Source organism: Nanorana parkeri, unplaced genomic scaffold (assembly GCF_000935625.1).
Source record: "Nanorana parkeri isolate BGI_ZX_2015 unplaced genomic scaffold, ASM93562v1 scaffold329, whole genome shotgun sequence".
Lineage (NCBI taxonomy): Eukaryota > Metazoa > Chordata > Amphibia > Anura > Dicroglossidae > Nanorana > Nanorana parkeri.
The window spans coordinates 117,758-125,798 of NW_017306597.1; positions in this window are offsets into that span (position 1 = coordinate 117,758).

Genomic DNA, 8,041 nt, shown 5'->3' on the forward strand with positions numbered 1-8,041 from the left:
ATATGAGGTCATACAACCATTTTTATTGTCCACATATAGGAATTTGGCTTTGGCTCTTCTTGTCTGGGTATTAATATTTCCATACTTAAAACAATTATTTGTCAGACAGAATTATTTCTGCTGAGTGTGTATGTAGTGTTTGGGTTTGTTGGGTTGACCTGTCCCTGGTATGGCAGCTTTAGCCATATGCTAGTATGGCCAAATCGAGCAATAGCAATAAGAACCTATGCCATTCGCAGGCACTTTTACTCTGTAAGCATTGTTAGTCTGAACAGGTTTAAGCTGATAGTGAATGTCCACACAAAGTGAGCATTTATAAGGCTGGGTTGACACCTAGGCGCGATTACCGCGATCCGTGGTAAAAAAAACTGCGCGACAAACGCGAGTTTTCGAAGGCTACTTGGCTGTATCCCAATGGAAACGCGCGACAAAAATGCCCCAAAGAAGCTCCTGTACTTCTTTGGGCGTAGGGCGTTTTGTAGCGCGTTCATACGGCCTGTAATATGCCCAGGTGTGAACCATACCCATAGGAAATAATGGGATTTCGGTGTTTGAGCGTTTTGCAGAGCGTTCGAACGCGCTACAAAACGCCCAGGTGTGAACCAGGCCTTAAAGTCACCTGTCACAATTGCTGCTACGGAGGCTTTATTTTGCTGCCTATACTAATTGTTTTGAGTACTTTGAGTTTCATTTTTGAGTATCCTTTTTTTAATTTTTTATCATCTGCGTTTCTGATGATGTACCACTGCTTCTGACCCCAAAGTACAACCATCTACCATAATAATGATGTGGCATGTACACTAAACCCACCATACACCTTTGTTCTACATCTGGCACTAACATTGATATGTGTCTACTGGATGTAAGCAAGACAAAGCTCAACCCACATTTTACATTTTCCTTTCCGCTGGGTATCTGAGCCCCCCATGACCCCTGTAATTTCACCACCAGTTCCTTATTATATCATTATTCTTAATTTTTTTTTATTAAACTAGCCTGCTTCCTTTTGTAAGGTTACTTTAAGGGTAACGTTTTAAATCAGACATATTCTTTACCAGATGTATGGTACTCTGCATGTTATTGATTAGCTACACAAAACAGAAAGAACTGTACATAATTCCACATATTTTTGTAAACCAATTAAAGTTTTATTCCGGATATTATACATACACAGCAAGCACAGGAAAGACCAGACACTGAGCTTTGTAACTTGTTGGTTTACATAAGCATTGTTACCCTGACAATAAATGTTTTCCTGTTATGTTCCCAAGTGTCAGTTTAACCTAATGGGTGTTTAACCCATTCATCAAGTTCTAGATGGGATGTTTTGGGATAAACAGTGATCTATTTCATGAACACATTGGACGTGCTCACATTTGCATCACAGTTAAGGAGAAAAAGAGTTGCAAATACATCTATTTATTTTGCTTTTCTTATGCATTTGGCCTTTACACTTAAAACACCTGCTATGTTTATTCATGAAATATGCATGCCTAGGCATGCGCCAGCGTAACTGGTTTCCTTGATGTAGAATTGAAAGATAACTTCACAAAAAGTAAAATTGTAATGTTGGGTTTAGTCTGGTATGTTTTGGCCACACCTGTATGGTAAAGTGGATCTTGCACCGAACTAGCAAGGTTTTGTAGTGTGACCCCTCCCTCTTACTTAAATGGCCACATTAAAAAACCACAATGGGCGTTAAATGGTTAGATAATATACTTACCTTTCCCTCAGCTTCTGCCCTCAGGCCAGGTTCACACCATTTTCCGGACCAGATCTGGATCAGATCTGGAAAGCAGTGCATTATGTTTTGCCATGATTTTTCCGTGTTCCAGAGGTGTTTTTTTAGCTTAAAATTGGGTTTTAGGTGCGGTCCAGTGTGTTTGTATGCGTTTCCATGCATTCCAGTGCCTTCCAGACCAGAGAAAATGAGACAAGCAGTATTTTTTTGTCTTGTCCGGAACGAACTGCGTTGGTGTGAACAGAGCCCAGAAATACCATACAAATACATTGGGATGCTTTTTTGATCCAGGAACAAACTGTTCTGGTCTGGACATGATCCAGACATGGTGTGAACAAGCCCCCAACACTTATATGAGGGTGACCTCATCATTCTTCTGATGAGATTCTGGGTATTGTTAAGCAGCTCAAATCTCGCTGAGAAGACGATTCTGCATCTACTCTGCTTCAGCGTCTTCTAGTGAGAATTGGATCACTTAGGCTTCCTGAGAATCTTGTTGGCAGGATGGTGACATCAACCCCTGCAATAGAAAAGCTGGGGGGAATGGTAAGTATATTGTCTAACATTTTCCTCCCACAGATTTTTTTTTTTGTTAAGGAGAACTATGAGGTGAGTGCTTTTCACTCACCTCATAGTTCTAGCCGGCCTGTGACAATGAGACTGTCACAGGTCGGCTCAGTAGATCGAGAAGTGAGCGAACACATACCGGCGTTCGCTCACCTCTCGATCCTGTCACGGCAGAGAGCAGTGACAGGCGAGGGGCTGGATTCCCCCCTCCCGCTCCGATCCGCCAGCGCTGACTGACGGGGGAGGGGGCGGGTACAGCTGGCTCTGACTCTAGATAGGCAGAGCCAGCTGTCACTCACGCAGCTGGGCGGATCCAGACATAATTGTCGGGATCCGCTTCAGCTGCGGCGTCTCAGTATACCGCGATCTGTAGCTCGCGGTATACTGTGCTTAGGTTGACGGGAGGACGCTAGTTTGTGTCCTCCCGTTACCCTAAGGAGAACTATGGGGAAAAGCCTTTACCACATAGTTCTCCTTTAAGTTTAATGTGGTGTTTCAGCAAGGGGTAGGGGGACACAATTAGCATGGGGTGAAAGGTCCACTTTAAGTTGTCTATAACAGCTTTAATCATATTGGCAAATTCTGATTGTTTAGCTCCACAACTCAACTTCTATATGGTGTGTGGGACAGAGAAAAAGTCACCTAACAACCATATTCTTGGGCACATGTGGTCTTTATGCTAAACAGATTTGCCATCCCACTTGAAGATGGCAAATCTGCAGATGAGCAATTATCAGGCTGGTTCTGCTGCGCTAGTGTGAGGACACATTAAATATAGATATTATCACCAAATATTTTTATGAAAATACAACAAATATCCCACACAAGTTCAATTTAAGCCTCTTGATATGGGACTAGTAAATAATAACACACTTACATACAAATAAAAAAAGAAAAGTAACACTTTTACTTAACTTTAGTAACAGATGATGGTTTATAGAAATAGTAGTCTCAGTTTTGTTCCACTCCAATCTTCAGCAGGGTGTCATGGCCTGCAGCCATCTTGCAATGCAGGCTGCTGCGTTTTGATGGTCAGAGCCTCAATCAGGAAAGGTGTGAGCTGGTTTTATATGCTGCAAAAAAAAATGTCTCATCTTCTCTGTACTGCACTGTACCTTTCGCATTTGGGAAGCACTCAAGATCCTTAATATAACACTGAGCTGAGTGGTCAGCTAACTGCTCCTAATTTTGTCTCTTTGTAGTCCGTTTCTGGTTTTAGTGAGGCCTGAGTCTGGAGGCACAGTGGTTACTACTTGTGATAGGGATGAATATGACTGGTGACTACTACCTCATGTGCTGCTTTGCCAGGTGTTCTTCATGCTGTGAATGGAGACTGCTACTACTCGCTGTCATATAAAGGAATCTACATCAGCCTGGATGATCCTAACCCTCAACCTCTCTCCCTGAAGTTCATCAATAAAGTTCTCAGCATGATATCTTCTGTCTGGACATCGCTTTTATCGGTCACCATAGAGAGCGGTAAGTGCTGATGGGCAAAGTGAATGAAAATATCCATAGACAAGAAGATTACTGAGCTACGGTAACCCATAGCAACTGATCCTAGGATCAAGGTATCTTACATCTCATGGTGTGCGGGTGTGCTGTGTAATTATTATTGAGGTACATCACAGAGGAAACCCAGGGAGACCCATTGCTTTACTACAGTATGCTGCTCCTTAGGGGGTGTGCTGCACTTACATATTACTAATGCTATATCTGCTGTGTATATAGAGTGCAGATATATCCATGACTTCAAGAGAGTCCAAGTGAACCTCATGTTGTTCTTGCTTATCAATGACATTTTAAAATTGCATTTCACTTTAAATGCTGCTTCAGATATGAGATATGTTTACATAACCTATAAAAGATCTCCCTGTACCTAAGATTGCCAATATGGGATAATATTTTCTAGTTTTACATATAAAACTTATTTATAGGAAATTAAAGCAAACCTTTCAAGACAAAGCAAGGTCTGATCATTATCTTAGGCTCCCTTTATACATTTCTATATAATGGTAGTAGTGCTAAAATGTACCTGTGGGAACAAAATAGAATAACTACTCACCTAACAATTGTAATTCACAATACAGCGGGTGACATCAATATCCTTCAGGCAAGATTCCTGGGGTGCAAAGAATACCCAAAAACTTGTGAGATGATACTAAAGCGCAATGCAAATAATGAGATCCTCATTGTTGTCAGAATATTGCCGGAAGGATTGTGACATTATCCTTGGCTAGGTGCTGTGGGTGGTAGTCAGGGGTAGTATACAGCATGTTTATTAATATACAGTATATATTACAACCTTTTCCTCAGGCATATTTTTGTATTAATATTTTACAGGGATTTACAAAGTGCGAGGGGACCCTGATCTAATAAGGAAACTTTTCTTTCTAGTGCAATGATTATGACAGACCATTGCATCTTGCAGATTTAGTGACAAAACCCACAGTGAGTATTTCAATGCATGGTTTGAGTGACTTTACCATCAACAGCATAAGTATTGCAGGAAATTATATTAAGCATGTACATTAAGCACATAATTCACCCAAAATGCCTTATGAAAGGTTGTAATCTTGCAAAGCAACTTTATTGGCATAACAGTGGCCGATATAAAGAAAGCAAATATTCTAAAGTCATATCTATATTATATTCTATCTGTCCTTTTTGTATAAATTAGGTTAAACCTTACACCAAATGCAGTGTCACTCCTTTGCTTTAGTAATGTTTCCAGTTTTTTGTTTGCGCTGTGTCCACAGTAACAGAGATATGGCACTAAAACAGGACTTCCTTTATGAAACCAGATCCCCTGCAGGATACCTTTAAAATGCTACCATAGCTCTCTTTGATCTTCTGTATAACTTGGCTGTGTGATCCCTGGGCCCATGGCTTCAGACCAGAAACATTTCACTAGCTCAGTTGAAACCTTTCTTATATCCACTCAGCTGGTTTTAATGAAGCTACCAGCAACTCCTGTGTAGGATCAGATTCTCGGTATAACGAAAAATAATGTTTTTATTTTTCCGCAGACAGCATGTGACCAAAAAAAATGAGGTATTAAATGAAGATCAAAACTACTGAACCCAAGCAATAAAAATTAATATAAGCATATTCTGCCTTGGATTACTATTATAGCCATTAGGACAGATTTAAGGTTCAATTCATAAAGCTAACACACCATAAGGAGCCTTATTTTCAACAAAGTGAGTTATTTTAAGTTTGGTCTAATGATACTTAAAAATGACAGTCACATGGCTGAAAATAAAGACCCTGATTTATTTGTTAAAGCGAATCTGTCATGTAACAAAAATACAGAGATGAAAGAGTCCGGCAAAAGAAGAGCCATTATACTCAGCTCTCCAGCGACCTGTGTCTTCTACCTTTTTTTAAGCGCTGCAACCTCCGTCCATGAATTAGGTATTCGGCACTTCCAGGAGTGTTGAATGTCTGTGTCCTCACTTTGTTCCATGGTTCTATGCGCTGACCCAACATCATTGTATTGTTCTGTAGTGATGTAGGGGGTTGGAGGATGGAGCCATGGCACCACTGAAAGTCCCAAATGCCAAAGACACTGACAGAGGCTGAATTGCTGAAACGGAGCAAAGTAGGACACAGGGGGACACATGAGAAAGGTTAGAACAAAGAGATTTGTTTTGTAGTACAGTTTTATCCAGATGCTTTTTGTAACCCAATAGGGTCATTTTAAAGCTTTGTGAATAAAGCTTATAGTGTTGTAGTAGTATATAGCTTGTAGTAGATAATGTTTTGTTAATCTTTTCAATATTTTAAAGCCCTTCAGTCTCGTGAGTTATGGTTTATTTTCTTGGATCTGAAATACTATCTAATATTGTAGTCATCTATCCACAGTTGGTTATGTTTATTAATTGTATATCAGGAACATAGATGTAAGCATGTATAGAAGTGAAAAGACAAGGTAGATGGATGAGACACATCTTGATAAGGCATGTGTCAGACATTATACTACCCTGGGCACAGATGAATGATGAAACCATTGTTTACAAGCTCTGCCCCTTGTATCATGTGATTAATTTAGCCTGCAATCTCCAGAGATGGACAAAAAAGAAAAACAATATAAGAAATAAATGATCATAATCTGTATATTGCAGGCTTGGTGCTGTCCCCCCTAACCCTGCTGTCCTAGGCACTGGGCTACAGGTGCCTTTATAGTACACACAGCCCTGAACATGACATATGGTTGTCATATGTCTTCACTGGTGAAATTCTTCAGTTGTAATACCCAAGGGAGTTTAGCATCATACTTAGTGTTGGAAGAGTTTTATGTTGTATTTTATATGCATATTAGGAATAATGCAGGAGACAGAATGCATATATAGTAGGGCTGGTACTGATTAAAATTTTCGTGTTCGCTTAATCGAAAAAAAAATTTAATCGATTAATTATAACGTACATACAGATCCAACTACATTGGCCTATACACATACAGCACAGCAATGAAGTAATAAAATGAACTAGGATCACACTAATCCAGCACGTTATTAGGCTCACGTGCCCCACTCAATATGGCCGCCGCTTGAGTGGGGCAACTCAGAATAATAACATGCTGGATTAGTGTGATCCTAGTTCATTTTTTACTTCATTGCTGTGCTGTATGTGTATAGGCCAATGCCTTGGCTGGCGCTCGTGCAGAACAAGTTTCTTGGGCAAACCTCTTAGTTGTAACGAAACCAGAAGTCAGGCGGTCGCAGAACTCGATAAGTTCTCAGTGTCGACAGATCACCGGCCCAAGTGGCTCCATCGGCTAACAAAGGGAAGGGGGGAGGAGTCCGCTGATGTCACGGACATCGACGTCACCGGACACCTCCCCCCTTCGTTAGCCGACGGAGCCACTTGGGGAAGGGGGGAGGAGTCTGGTGACGTCTCCGACGGGACTCCCGGAAGACCCGGAAGGTGAGTGTTTTCATTAATGATCAAAAGAATTTTAATCGATTAATCGGGTAATTAATCGTTAATTTCCGCAGACCTAATATAAATGTGATATATTAATAGAAATATGATAATTTCAAATAACACTCTCATTAAGGTGTGAAAGGTTAATGTGTAATTGAATTAATAGGAAGCTATCTAAAATTCCAGCCAGATATGAATTTAGAAGCTACTGGAGTAAAAAAGAAAAGCATGTTTGTACTAATGGAAATGCCAATATATATTTTCAGTGCTGTATTATTGTGAAGATTTCCCTGGTGACACCAAGACAACAAGACATAAATGGAGAGGGTGCAGGTTTCAACACACCAGAAGGATACAAATCTCTATAATAAATATGTGCTTAAATAATACATGCAAATAATACATGCAATCAAAAAAGTGTTCACAATGAATCTTCACAATGAAAACCACAATGAGTTCAATCATATATTCCATGTTCAAATATACACAAATGTGGAATTACACGTATATAGTGCTCTAGATTTGTCCCAAGTGCACCACACTCTTTATCCTTCCACTGTGAAAGCTCTGTGTACAAAGTCCATACGTCAACTCCAATTATCACCCAGGTGCTCCCACTCTCAGTGGGCCGCTCACCTTATAAATAGACCTGAACAGGTCTAGAATCGCTTTAATGGGTCTCCAATTGATCTTATTCAAAGGCCATCTCTTGCACAGAGTACTCGCCCAAATACTAGTTATCGGCCCTGATACCGATACTAGTATTGGTATTGGGGCATCCCTAATTTACACATCTGTAACCTG